We start from the raw sequence: 15573 nt of genomic DNA, 5'->3' as shown, positions 1-15573 counted from the left end.
AATATAGTACGTCTGATATTATGTCCACCTTTCTGCAATGGAATGCACCTACGCAGAGATATGTTTTTAAAGTTATGTGCGATACTCTCGCTAAAGAATGGGAGGATATGAATTTGGGTTCGGTCCCACAGGATCTGTTAGATGTTCAGGCTGACTTTGACAAAGGACTTATTGTGGGTCCTAAGGTTGAAAACGCTGTCAGAACACTTATTTCTTTCAGATCCCTATTGTACAGACTTTTCCTGATTCTGATCCTTCAGTTAGGACAGCACTGAAAAACTATCCCATGAGAGAGGTTTCTCCAATATGGAAGGAAGAAGTTGCAGCAGCAGGTGCTAATCCAGCTATTCCTGCGCATTTTCAGCGCATATGGGTACATGTCCCCTGGAAAAGGTCTGAAGTTTTAGCACTTAAACAGTCACTACCAGATCCACGCAAAAATCCTGCTGGTTACTATAAAGAGTTGTCGCAAACAGTTGATGCATGTACTATGAATCTAGCAGATATTGACATGTTGATGGGAAATGTAGTTCCACAGACAATATGGGCTAAAATTCGTAGAGAGGATCACGCTCAAGAATTAGGCGGCGATTGGAACGCTATTATTGCCGCAGATAGAGGTCAAGTAGGTGGTGCAAAGCCCGACGCTTTGATCTCAGAACTCCCTGGTAGGATTATTACATTAATGAAAACAATGATGCCTGCTTTGAGAGTTAATTGGGATAAGCTAGCAGCATGTAAACAAAAGAAAGATGAAAGTGTTTCCGATTTCTTTACCCGATTCGAGGAGACATTCATTGATCACAGTGGTCAAGATATGGCTACAGAAGGGGGACAGCGATTATTTGTGGATAAGTTCGTATATAACTTGCTTCCTGAACTATCACACAAGCTAAAAGACTCCGAGAGTTCATGGGCAGTTTCTTCTTCCGCCCAGATATTGGCTACTGCACAATATTATGAAAATAGAGACAAAGAAGAAAGGGAAAAACAAGAGAAAAAGACGAAAGAATTAAAAACTAAAGTTCTCTTGCAACAGGCTTATCCTCCTCGTTATGTTCAGCCTCAGTTTCAACAGCCTCCGCAGTTTCAGAGGTTGTATCAAAAGCCTGAACCATTCATTCCAAGACCTTTGCTAGGTCCCAATCAATGTGCTTATTGTAGGGAGGAAGGTCATTTTAAGAACAGTTGTCCGGCATTGTTGCAGCGTAATGGAGCAACATCTGCTTCACGAGGTCGTGGTGGTCCTCAGTCAGCAAATAGAGGTAGAGGTCGAGGTGTGTTAACCCAAGAGCAGCGTTCTTTTGTTCCTCCAAATTCCGGAAATTACTTTGACCAGCAAAATGTTAGGTCTACACAGTATTACAGTGAGGATCAGTATATTGAAGGAGGGAATGAAAGTCTTCATTTTGAATAGGACAGCCATGGACAAAGTAAGGGGGTTACGTCAATTCCAGTGGATCAGAATGGACCTTATGTTAATGTCACTACAATGGGTGTTTCAGAGCCATTTCTTTTAGATACTGGTGCCATGAGAAGCTCTATCATTCATTCTAAACTCCCTGGCGCACCTTTGTCTGGCTTAACGAATGTATCTGTAGGATTTTCTGGCGCCCCTGTTCGCAATCCAGTTTCTTGCCCTTTGCCTGTTTCAATAGGCCCTTATGATTTAGAAGCTCCGCTTCTTCTGACGAATGGTTGTGGTGAAAATCTGTTGGGTTTAGATCTATTAAAAAGAATGCATGCTACGATATATTGTTCACCTTCTGGTGTATACCTCACTCTAGGACAGAAAATGACTAGTCCAATGTACTTATCAAAAGATCAATTCCCACCTGAATTGCTTTCTCTTCCCGAAACGCTTTGGGCTACGGGTCCGAATGACGTTGGTTGTCTTGAGATCCCACCTTATGTTGTTACTCTTAAGCCCAATGCTGAAATGCCACGTATTCCGCAATACAGAATCTCTACTGAAGGTGAGAAAGCACTTCTGGAAATTGTCCATGATTTGATTCAGAAGGGTGTGGTTGAGGAAACGAGAGGAAATACATGTAACAGTCCTGTTCTTCCGGTTCTTAAACGCACTGATCCTTCTCAGCCTCCTGTTTATCGTTTTGTAATTGATCTTCGGGAGGTAAACAAGATTGTCGTACCGCAGTTTCCTGTAGTCCCAGATATCACTGCTCTGTTGACGATGATACCTTCTACAGCGACTTGGTTTTCAGTTATTGATCTAAAGAATGCTTTCTTTAGTATTCCCATCGCCGAAGAGAGTAGAGATATTTTTGGTTTTTCCCTCGGAGGCCGAAGCTTCCGGTTTAAACGCGCACCTCAAGGTTATTGTGAAAGTCCCTCTATTTACAGTCAAGCTCTAAAATGTCATCTTGATGCCTTTTCCTTACCGTCCGGTGCCGCTCTCATTCAGTACATGGATGACTTATTAGTTGCCGCTGATTCAGAGGAGATTTGCAAAAACGTGACCGTTGCACTGTTGCGTCATTTGTTTGATCTGAATCACAAGGTTTCTCCTTCTAAATTACAATATGTCTGTCGCGAGGTGACTTATTTGGGTCATCTCTTGTCAAAGGAGGGACGACGATTGACCCCCGAACGAATTCAGGCAATTGCACAAATGTCAGTGCCATCCACACAAAGAGAGGTACGTGCCTTTTTGGGCATTACTTCTTATTGTAGACAGTGGATTCCGAGTTTCTCTTTATTGGCTAAACCGCTGTTGGCGCTAACTTTAAAAGATACGCCTCAGCCTCTTCCGTGGACTGACGAATGTCAGAAGAGTTTTACTGATTTGCGTATTGCTTTGTGTTCTGCTCCTGTATTGGGTACTCCTGATTACAGTAAGCCCTTTACGCTCTATGTCCACGAAAGAGAGGGTTGTGCATTGTCAGTCTTAACGCAGCGTTTTGGAGATCAACAGCGACCATGCGCATATTTCTCAGCTACGTTAGATCCAGTAGCTATAGCATTGCCTAGTTGTCTTAAGGCGACAGCGGCAGCAGCAATTTCTATTCGACAGTCTGCTGGAGTAGTGCTAGATAATACTCTCATTGTTATGGTGCCACATGCAGTGGATACTTTACTAAATAGGACAAAAACGCAGCATCTTACGAGTGCTCGGTTGTCCGGATATGAGCTGACGCTTTTGGCTAGTCACATACACATCAAACGATGTAATACCCTGAATCCAGCTACTTTGTTGCCTCTTCCAGAAGAGAGAGATGTCTCTGAACAGCATGATTGTTTTCTCCGTACTGAAGAAGAGACTAAGGGTAGAATTGACCTAAAAGACACGCCATTAGTGAATCCAGATGGAACACTATGGGTAGATGGTTCTTGTTTCAAGCTCCCGAATGGAGATACAGTTTCAGCCTACGCTATTACTACTTTGCATACGATTGTGGAGACAGCACGCATTAGACATAATTCAGCTCAGGCAGCTGAATTGATAGCCTTAACTAGAGCGTGTGTGTTATCCAAAGGAAAAAGAGTAAACGTGTACACTGATAGCCAATACGCTTTTGGTGTAGCGTTTAACTTTGGGCGCTTATGGAAGGAAAGAGGATTCTTTACTTCCCATGGTACTAAGATACAACATGGTCAATTAGTGACTGAACTTCTTGAGTCACTTACAATGCCTACTCAGATAGCGATCGTGAAGTGTAGTGCACACAAAAAGATTGTGGACGATGTTGGTCGAGGAAATGCATTTGCAGATGAGGTAGCGAAAAAGACAGCCAGAGACAACACAAGTCGAATGTATGTTGCAGGTCCCGCAAACTGCGTAAGAGAAAAGGGAATGTGTGAAGATACAGTAGAGAGTGTGAAATCAATTCAAGGAGAGGCTACGGAGAATGAGTTGAGAAAGTGGAAGGAAAGTACAGGAATGTTAGATGAGATGGGATGTTGGGTTGAATTATCAGAACATCAACGTTGGCTGTTACCAGATGCTTATGTACTACCTGTAGTTACTATGGCACATGGTCCAGCTCACCGAAGTGCAAAAGGAATATGTAAGCTTCTGGCTCCAGTGTGGCAAAATGAGGGGATCCCAAAGTGTGCAAATAATGTAGTAAAACATTGTATTGTTTGCTTGATGTACAATCCGGGAAAGGGAACCCCAACTCCAGCAGGTCATTTTGCTCCTCCAACATATCCATTTGAGGTGTTGCAGATCGATTATATTCACATGGAACGATGCAACAACCTCAAATATGTTCTGGTGGTAGTATGTGCTTTTTCTAGATGGGTAGAAGCCTACCCTCTGAAGGACAATACTGCTTTATCAACTGCCAAAATACTTTTGAAAGAATTCTTCCCTAGGTTTGGTTTGCCGCGCATTGTCTGGAGTGACAATGGGAGCGAATTTGTGGGTCAAGTCATGCAAAAAGTTTGTGCAGGTCTTGGCATAAAACAGAAGTTCCACGCGGCGAATCACCCACAGTCGGCTGGTTTAGTAGAATGCTACAATGGAACCTTGAAGCTTAAAATTGCTAAGGTGCAAGCTAGCACAGGACTTAATTGGCCTGATGCTTTACCATTGGCTCTTCTGTCCACCAGAACAGCAGTACACTCTCGTTTGGGGCTTAGCCCTTACGAAGTGATATTTGGTCGCCCAGCTAATGTATGGGGAGTTCCTCGCCCTAAGAAATACTCAGACTTGCCATACCCGATGTTGATTGACTACTTGCATGACCTTACAACTAAATTGCGTGTTCTTCATCAACAGGTTCAGAGTGCTCTACCAGAGGCTTCCACAGACCCAGGTCATTCCATCCGACCAGGTGACTGGGTCTGCACGAAAAATTTCCAACGACAGAGAAATTTGGAGCCCAGATGGAGAGAGCCACGCCTGGTTCTTTTGACCACAAGAACAGCAGTTAAAGTCGAAGGAAAGAAAAACTGGGTGCATGCCGTGCACTGCAAGAAAGTGCCTTTGCCCTTGCCTTTCGATCAGTGGGTCCGTAGAGGCATCAGTGACTCTGAAAGTGAGAAAGTTCCGCAATTTGTACCATTCAGTGATGCGCGTCTAATTGGAACACTTTCTGAGAAAGAGGACGACGACATCCTTCAAGAAGCAATACCATCGCATCGTCGCTTGAACACGACAAATCCAGGAACATTGTTTCAAAACCAGACTGCCTCTGGACAGGAACGCTATAATTTGAGACCAAGACCAAAGAACTTGTAAATTTCTCTCCTATGTAGTACTCTATCCCGGTTGCAGGGTCACGGTAGGAGTCTTAGTTACGACCTGAGTAAGTGGCAATAGGCCTGCAGGACCTCACAGTGTCATAGGACGGTAGATAATCGTGACTACAGTGATTGAGGAAGATTGCCGTGAGCATCCACTTAGAAAGATGGAGGCTACATTAGATAAAAGAGAAAGTAAAAATGTAAAGAATAATTGTAAAGAAATATGTAGTCGTTGTAGTATTGCTCTATGCGTCATTATATTGTCGTGTATTCTTTTGGCATCTGTAAACTGGATCATTATTACTCTGCAGCAAAAAGTTGTCTCTTCTCCTACCTCTACATCTTCTTCTACTATCTCTCCGCACCTATTTCACACTCTTCCCCAGCATGAACTCATCAGAAGAACTGAATACTTTAACAATTCCTTCGTCCAGTTGTTACATCAACATCAGTTAGTGATCAATACAACTGACTGTTGGGTGTGTGGACTCATACCACATACGGTAGAAAAAGGAATGCCATATTTAGTTCTTCCATTCTCCTATGAAGGTTCCGCTTGGGCTTATTTTGTCATTTTCAATAATGCATATCAAAGTAAAATTAAACAACCTGTCAGTTCACATAGTGTTGGTTCAAATTTCAGTCATAGTTTATTGATAAAGGGAATGGTAGCTATGGCTAAAATCATGGAAAAAAGTGAAGCTTCCATAGATGAAAGAAAAGCATATACCAATTGGAACATAACTAATTACATTTCCAGCCTCAATGATAAGGTTAAGCAAGGAAAATCTCCTCCGATACGGGTCATACCCCAACAAGGAAATTTCTGTCTGCAAATAAATGGTAGAACTCCAAACACCGGACAAAGAGAAAGTTTATGTTCCCATACATATGTTTATTCAGCCCTGAATTCACTGCCGTTAGTACCATCTCAAGGTACATACTTCGTTTGCCACGATAGGGCTTATACATGGTTGCCAGCTGATTTCTCTGGTACTTGTTATATAGCCTTTCTTCTTCCCCCTACATACACCGCTCCTGCGAACCATCATAAAAATAGATATGGCAGAGGGATTGTGGATTCGAAAGACACAGCAGGACAAGAGGGAGGAGATTTCCTCAAAGGATTTCTTCCCTTCTGGGGTCCAATGGCCAACAGCAGAAATATAAGGCAATTGGTTCGTGTCGTAGAAACCACCATAGACATCACTGTAGGAGCTTTAAGTAACATTACGGCTGAACTACAGGCTGATCGTCTTATGACCTTGCAGAACCGTGTTGCCTTAGACTTTGTTCTTGCGGACCGTGGTGGAGTATGCAAATTGATCGGATCAAGTTGCTGTATTTTCATACCTAATGACGCCCCGACAGTATACCAAGCTATCTCTAAGTTACACATAATCTCCGAGTCGATTCATCAGGACGAAGGAGATTGGTCCTTTTCAGAGTGGTTTTGGGGATTACTGTCCAAATGGGGTTGGAAGGTATTGACATTCTTTGGAGTAATTTTAGCTTTTATATTCTCTTTTTGTCTTTGTATGCACTGCGGTCCTGCCATCTGTAACCTATGTGCTACTGCATGTATTCCCAAACCCAAGTCACAAAGAGCAGAGAATATCAAAATGATGGTACAGCAACAGCTTGATGACCTCATGGCCATAGACATCGACTCAGATTAACATGAGTTTGTGTATCTTGCCTGAGTTATGGCAAAAGGAGGGTCTGAGGAAATTCGATTTTTAATACGATCGTATCGACCCGCCATTTTGTGGCCCGCCGCCATTTTATGTTGCCTTCACTCAGGCAGCACAGCGAACGAAGTCCATTCTGCCTTTTCTGCTTATTCTGCAACATGGTGTTCAAAACAGCCTTCTGCCTCTATCTTTACAAGGCTGGTATTAAGGTCTGACCGAGTACACTAATCCCTGTCTGGTTTTCTAATCCTTGTTTCAACTATCTGTAGGCTCACACTATTCTCCGCCGATCTTATCTTATCGTCTGGCCTTCGCTGTCCTTTGCTAGTATTCTCTCATTTCACAACTGTCCTCCAAACGCACACAAACTTATCGCACCACATGCAACTTCGTTGTGGATCGGTTAATGAATTAGTTCAAGGGAGGGGTGACAAACACAGCTGGAGGGGAGGCAACCTTAAGTCACTTGATACTTTGTTTTCCAATTCCTTCTATTGGTGCTGTCTTGTTTTCCGACATTTCTATTGGCTCTGTTCTATCTTTACATTATTCTTACTGGCTCCTTTCTATGTGTTCTGGGAGTGTATGTAGTTAATAAATGTTTTTTATACGGTATATAAGATTGTGCGCCACAAAGTAAAGTGGCAGTCTCCTGAGAACATACCTTGTGTACTTCTTGGACAACTGTACTAGCTGCAGCTAATAAAATCTGATCTTTTACGCCTGACAGAGTGTCCCGTGTCTCTGTTAGTTGAGGCAGGTGAATCCAAGGAGATTTCAGGCGTACCCTGCGCCGCCAGGCCCATAAGGTTCTGGTTCTTCAACTTGAACAGACATTCAAGAAATCTGAGCACAGCAGTCATCTTGGCACAACAAAAGAGGGTCCCACGGAGTCAGAGGTCAACCCAGCGATTTTGGTAATGCAGGACGGAGTGCTGGGGACCTGGGCTGTGCTGTGTATGAAGGAAGTCTTGCAAAAGTGCACAGAAGCCCTAGCAGCTGCAGATCATGCAGTACACAAGATTACTGTCTGGTGTGGGGAGGCAAGGACTTACCTCCACCAAATTTGGACAGATGGACCACTGGACTGTCGGAGTCACTTGGATCCAGCTCCTGTGTTCAGGGACATTGCTTGTCAAGATGAGAGGGGACCCAAAGGACCGGTGATGCAGAAGTTTGATGCCTGCTTTAGCCGGGGGAAGATTCCGTTGACCCATTTGAGATTTCTTTTTGGCTTCCAGTACACGGTGAAGGCAGACAGCCCTCAAAGCATGCACCACCATTAAACAGTCGAGAAAGCTGGCAGGATTAGGCGCTACAATGTTGCTGGTAGTCTTCTTGCTACTTTGTTGTGGTTTTGCAGGCGTCCTGGAGCAGTCAGCGGTCGATCCTTGGCCGGTCTACACCGGTTCAGGGACCCCTTAGCCCTGCTCTGGCGCGAAACTGGACAAAGGAAAGGGGAGTGACCACTCCCCTGACCTGTACCTCCCCTGGGAGGTGTCCAGAGCTCCTCCAGTGTGCTCCAGACCTCTGCCATCTTGGAAACAGAGGTGCTGCTGGCACACTGGACTGCTCTGAGTGGCCAGTGCCATCAGGTGACGTCAGAGACTCCTTCTGATAGGCTCCTTCAGGTGTTGCTAGCCTATCCTCTCTCCTAGGTAGCCAAACCCTCTTTTCTGGCTATTTAGGGTCTTTGTCTCTTGGGATTCCTTAGATAACGAATGCAAGAGCTCATCCGAGTTCCTCTGCATCTCTCTCTTCACCTTCTGCCAAGGAATCGACTGCTGACCGCGCTGGAAGCCTGCAAAACTGCAACAAAGTAGCAAAGACGACTACTGCAACTCTGTAACGCTGATCCTGCCGCCTTATCGACTGTTTTCCTGGTGGTGCATGCTGTGGGGGTAGTCTGCCTCCTCTCTGCACTAGAAGCTCCGAAGAAATCTCCCGTGGGTCGACGGAATCGTCCCCCTGCAACCGCAGGCACCAAAGAACTGCATCACCGGTCCCCTGGGTCTCCTCTCAGCACGACGAGCGAGGTCCCTTGAATCCAGCAACTCTGTCCAAGTGACTCCCACAGTCCAGTGACTCTTCAGTCCAAGTTTGGTGGAGGTAAGTCCTTGCCTCCCCACGCCAGACTGCATTGCTGGGAACCGCGACTTTTGCAGCTACTCCAGCCTCCTTGCACTTCCGGCGGAAATCCTTTGTGCACAGTCCAGCCTGGGCCCACTCTAACCTGCATTGCACGACCTCCTAAGTTGTTCTCCGGCGACGCGGGACTCCTTTGTGCGACTTCGGGTGAGCACCGTTTCACGCATCCTCGTAGTGCCTGTTTCTGGCACTTCTGCGGGTGCTGCCTACTGCTGAGAGGGCTCCTTGTCTTGCTCGACGCCCCCTCTGTCCCCTGACGCAATTGGCGACATCCTGGTCCCTCCTGGGCCACAGCAGCATCCAAAAACCCTTACCGCATGATTTGCAGCTAGCAAGGCTTGTTGGCGGTCTTTCGGCGAGAAAACACTTCTGCACGACTCTCCACGGCGTGAGGGATCCGTCCTCCAAAGGGGAAGTCTCTAGCCCTTGTCGTTCTTCCTGAAACCTATGCTTTTACTGTCCAGTAGCAGCATCTTTGCACCCACAGCTGGCATTTCCTGGGCATCTGCCCATCTCCGACTTGCTTGTGACTTTTGGACTTGGTCCCCTTGTTCCACAGGTACCTACGACTGGAAATCCACCATTGTTGCATTGTTGATTTGTGTCTTTCCTGCAGAATTCCCCTATCACGACTTCTATGTCCTTTGGGGAACTTTAGTGCACTTTGCACTCACTTTTCAGGGTCTTGGGGTGGGCTATTTTTCTAACCCTCACTATTTTCTAATAGTCCCAGCGACCCTCTACAAGGTCACATAGGTTTGGGGTCGCATTCCACTTTTGGAGTATATGGTTTGTGTTGCCCCTATCCCTATGTGTCCCCATTGCATCCTATTGTAACTATACATTGTTTGCACTGTTTTCTAAGACTATACTGCATATTTTTGGTATTGTTTACATATATCTTGTGTATATTTGCTATCCTCATACTGAGGGTACACTCTGAGATACTTTGGCATATTGTCATAAAAATAAAGTACCTTTATTTTTAGTATAACTGTGTATTGTGTTTTCTTATGATATTGTGCATATGACACTAAGTGGTACTGTAGGAGCTTCACTCGTCTCCTAGTTCAGCCTAAGCTGCTCTGCTAAGCTACCATTATCTATCAGCCTATGCTGCTAGACACCCTATACACTAATAAGGGATCAGAGAAAAGATCATCAGGGCACTCCAAAGAATATAGGGTCCATAATTGAGTAGCTTTGTGTAAAACACTTTAATCCGTTATGATCGGTCGTTGAATCGCAGTTTTAAGATATTCAAATCCACAGACGAAAATATATATACAAGTTTAACAAGTGTCTGAATCCTCAGTATTCACAAGTATATACGAGTAACAAAAAACAGCCAACACGTGTTTCGTCCTCATGGACTTTTTCAAGGCTGCGAACAGAAACAAATGACAGCTAATTACAATTAATGGCACTACCATCCGGTAGGTATACAGATATCCAAAGTGATCACGCAAAGAGTTAATTAACCTCAGCGTGAGAGGATTCCCAATAGAGAACACCCTTTAATCCAAAAAGTTGCAAAAATTGTAAAAAGGAGGAGAAAACAAAAAGGAGATGATAGGAGGTCACCGTGAGTGCACAAGAGAAAGATTTATACTAAGGGAGTAATTAGAGAGGCCTTATTAGAGTGGGAGACCCGATAGTCAAAATAACAAACAGAAAACGTTATTGAGTACAGAGTGTATAAGTATACAAGACAGACAGTGCTCGTGGGTATATTGATTTACCTCGAGAAAACTTAGATCGAAGCTAAAACTTATTCTGTTTGCACTCCAAGTCGGTTGGACTGAGTCTGTGGGGGAGAGGCAAAAACCAAAAGAAGATACAACGTTGCTTATAGAGTTTAAAAATTGCTATTAAAGGTAAGAAGTCAGAGGAGTTGTGAAAGAAATAACAACGAGACAGAGGAAGTCAAAAGGCAAACCTACCAGAGAATACGTGGTAACAAAAAAATTATATATGTGTCCCATCTGTAGAGGGAACAGGTATTTTTCATGTGAAACAATCCTGGAACCAGTAGTATGTCCACATTTCGAGACAAAAATATTTTCAAGGTCTGAGTAGACCCTACCTGTGGGGATAGAACGGAAGAAGGAAAACAATATCAACTGCTATTGTGACATAAGTAAAATGCACGATGAAAAAGAGTGTACTATAAATAATAACTGCATGTTTAGAATAGAGGGCCAGATGTAAAAAAGCAGCTATCCTATCCTATTAGACACGTTGCCATGTTACAAGGACAAAGCGTAGTAGCAGACGTGCGGGGAAATGAGATAAAATCCCCCTGCCACAAACGGCACTAATGGTAACGTGTGAAGAGAAAAACACATAATAATATACGTGGATATAACGAAAATGAGCAGTTGCATAGGAAAAGGAGCAGGTCTTATTTCCATTTATACTGTAGTGTTTGTTATGAGAGGAAAGTTATGCATAGAGAAAGCCCCAAAGGCAAAAATTTGGTCAGGGAAATCAAAACCCCGTACCTATTAACTAACTGTTGAAATTATTCATTGCTTAATGCCTATACTAGTATTAAAACCTTTTAGAGGAGAGAGATTATAGTCTTAAACCCCCATCTGTACCTCCCCGTAAACACCGGGAGAGCCAGTAATACCAGCGTGAAAAATGTTGAGTCCCGTTGTTGTATACTCGCTTACAGAGTCACCAGTAGTTTTAGCCCCTATACTCGTGAATAACTGCAATACTTGAAAAGTTAGGACATACGTCCCCTACCTTTGCTGCCCGTAAGATGTGGCTGAATAAGTCAAAATCGCGTAGTGGCAGTCCCGCAGCGCCTGATAACGCTGCCGTGTAGACAGAAGGAGTGAGGCGTTCGAGTGCCCGCGTCTAATAGACGCGCACTCAAAAATAAACAACGGACTACAGAAAATTCCTTGCTGACGGGAACAGGAGTTCCTGTTCACTAATTTAAGTAAAAGTATGCGCCATATTGGAATATGTAGACGGCAACCGAAAGGAAACGGTTGCATAGAACTTCAAAGGAAAAGAGAAGAGAGAGAAGAGGACCGATGGAAGTGAACTGAAGAGCCCCATAGTGTAGCAAGAAAACATATCTGTAGTAAAAAATGGTGTAGAAGAAAGACAATGTTATAGAGCAGAGAACATGCATAGTTGGTGAATAGGACAAAGCGTGCTATTGATTCAAATGTGAGTGAAGAATTTAAAGAAAACATATATATATACACAGGACACCAGAAACATATTGCTTATGGTACAATAATACATTGAAAAGATAAATCAAAAATGGCATCTGTGTCCTCGTGAATTCCAACATAGGTTTGTACAAAGAAGCCAAAATAAAATTGATTGTAAAATATGAGATGTAGAACATAATAAAGTATCTTCAATTCATTCATTTACTATATATATTGTATTCATTGACGACAGTGAGAGATGACTGAATCCCATATTATGCTGTGGACAGTACTTCCCCTACTGACATGGAAGGGGTGCAGGAGGTGTAGATACTTAAGTATTTTAGAGAAACACATGGAGGTCCTTGTGGATATTCAGACCCTGTTCTACGGCTCGTAGCTTGATTATCCACCTGCTCTCCAGGCGTCTTAGGGCCAGGGTACGGTTACCCCCTCGAGGTGTTTTTTTGAGGGAGTCAATCCCATGTACATGGATGTCCAGGACTTCCCTTTGTCCATGGGTCTCGTTGAAATGGACCGCAAAGGGATAGTTGATGTTGGACAATCGAATGGCTCTGAGATGTTCTTGAATGCGCTCTTTCAATGGTCGGATGGTGCTACCAACATATATTAGTCCACATATACACACAATGCAATATACAAAATGACTTGTGTTGCAATTGATAAAATGTTTTAGTTCATGTGTGATTTGGGTGTTATACTGGAATTTCACTGTCTTGTCTTCGATGTATTCACAAATATTACAATGCCCACATCTGTATGTGCCTGGTGGTGGTTTTGGTATCCAGGTATCTTGGCTCTTAGGTGACAGGAAGCTGTGACATAATCGATCGCGTAGGGTGGTGCCCCTCTTATAGACAATACTAGGTTTGCCAGTAAGACCATTTTTTAGTGTCTCATCTGTTAGTAACACAGGCCAATGTTTATGAATGGTTTTATAGATTTGAGAACTTAGTGCACTGTGTTGTACAATGAGGGAGATACGTTCTCGTGAACTGTTTTTCTTTTTAATGTTAGTGAGTAAGGTCGGGCGTTTAGTTTTCATGATCTTGTTACAGGCCTTATTAAGGGTCTGTGGATGGTAGCCCCTTTGTCTAAACCGTACTTCCATGTTGTGCAATTCTTCTAAGAAGACCTGTTCCTCACTACAGTTACGGCGAATCCTTGTACTTTCCCCATAGGGAATTGCATTGACTTGGGGTTTTGGATGCGAACTAGTGGCATGCAAAAGAGCATTACATGCCGTAGGTTTTCTAAAAAGTTTAGTACAGATTCTGCCATGTTCGATGTAGATAGTGAGGTCTAAGAAATTGATGGACGTTTGGCTGGCCTCATGGGTAAATCTGATGTTGAAAGTGTTATTATTCAAGTGCTCTGTGAAGGCTACGAGAGACGGGGCATCGCCTGACCAGAAGACTAGAATGTCATCGATATACCTGCCCCAATAGAGAATGTGCTGTATCAGGGGTGGGGGGCAGGAACGCCACACATGCGTCTTTTCCATGTATCCCATATAAAGATTGGCATATGATGGGGAGAATTTGGCCCCCATAGCCACTCCTCGTATCTGACGATACCATTCCCCATTGTGCAGAAAAATGTTGTTATCTAGGACCAGACTAATCAGGTCCATAAGCATGTTTGTATGATCTAGTAGCGAGGCATCTCTAGTATCTAGATAGTGTTGGATAGCAGTAAGACCCTCTATTCTGGGGATGCTTGTGTAAAGTGAGGTCACATCAAAAGTAACTAAATACTGGCCCTCGGTCCATTCGTAATCTGCCATTTTGCACAGTAGGTCCTTAGTGTCCCTGATGTACGAGGGTAGATTTTGGACAAAAGGCTGTAGAAAAATATCTATATATTCTGATAGTTTCTCCGTAGGGGAACCTATGCCCGAGATGATGGGTCTGCCTGGAGGAAACGTGCCTGTTTTATGTATCTTTGGCAGAATGTAGATACAAGGTGAGGTAGGCGTGTTGTTATATAGATATTTGAACTCCATATCGGATATTAAGTCAAGGTTCAGGAATCCTTGTAGTTTCAGCAGAATGGACCTATTGACCCCCAGCATGGGGTTGTGTGTAAGTTTAAGGTACGCGGTACAATCTGACAGTTGACGATCTAGTTCAGAAACATAATCCGTTCTGTCCATGATCACGATGATTCCACCCTTGTCAGCCTCCTTGATGACTATGTCTTTGTGTGACCCAAGTGACACTAGTGCTTGTTTCTCGGCTGAAGTGATATTGTATGCAGGGATGGACCTGTGTCCTAGGACATACTGCTCCTCCATGTGGTAAAGGTCATTGGTGACCTTGTTACCAAACGAGTCTATTGCATAGTCCCTGGGTATTTCGGGTGTAAACTTAGAGGTAGTTTTTAGACCACTGATAATCCTGGTGTCGGATTCTATGTTGAGATCGGTGATGATCTCTGTAAGTGATGGTATGGGGCCCTCTTTGTGTTCAATTGATAGCAAGGTTTGGATGTCCTTTACATCTTTGATGGTCATTGTATTGTGAGTGTGAAGCAAGACATTAGTAGATCGAGCAGAAGTGTTGACGTCATAAAAGTATTTGAAGAGTTTACATCTGCGAATACATTTAAACAAACTAACATGTAGTTGTGTGAAATCTGGAAGGGTGGTAGGTACAAATCCCAGGCCTTTCTTAAGGATGTTAATTTGGTCCGGACTCAAGGTTATGGAGGATAAATTGACAATTGAGATGGTGTCTGAAGTGTCACCCATAGAGACTCGTGTATCTGTCATTGTTGAGCGTTGCGAGTTATTGAACGTGTGGCCACATCTTCCAATCGTTTGTTTATGTTTGTTCCTATGTTTCCCCCGTCTGATGGTCTTGTGGTGTGTTCTTCTCTCCTCTGGGGTTGTTTTTGGCCCCTCTGAAATCTCTCTAGCTCTAGTAAAAAAGGTGACCTATGTACGGAGGTGGATAGAAGAGTTAGGTCCCTTGCATCTTCACTTGCTCCACTAGAGATGCTGGAAATATCCGTATCACTGGTGGTAAGATTAGAAGAAGGGAGACTTTCCTTGGTAGTGGGGGATGCCCTGATACTATCTACTTTAGAATTATCGTATTTGCGGGCAAATGTGAAAACCCTTCCGTTCTTATAGTCATTATCATCTCTTTTTAGTTTGCGTAGTTTTTTGTCCTTTATGTATAATTGATGTTTGTGTAGGACATCTTTTAGTATGTTGAAGTTCTTTATTTTGTTGTCAGTTGAGTCAATGTCATTGATCTCTTTTTCTAGCAGCATAATATCTTGCAAGAGTTTATCTCGCTTGGCCTTGGCATCCCGGA

Source organism: Pleurodeles waltl, chromosome 6, assembly GCF_031143425.1.
Source record: "Pleurodeles waltl isolate 20211129_DDA chromosome 6, aPleWal1.hap1.20221129, whole genome shotgun sequence".
NCBI lineage: Eukaryota > Metazoa > Chordata > Amphibia > Caudata > Salamandridae > Pleurodeles > Pleurodeles waltl.
This window is presented reverse-complemented; position numbering follows the sequence as displayed.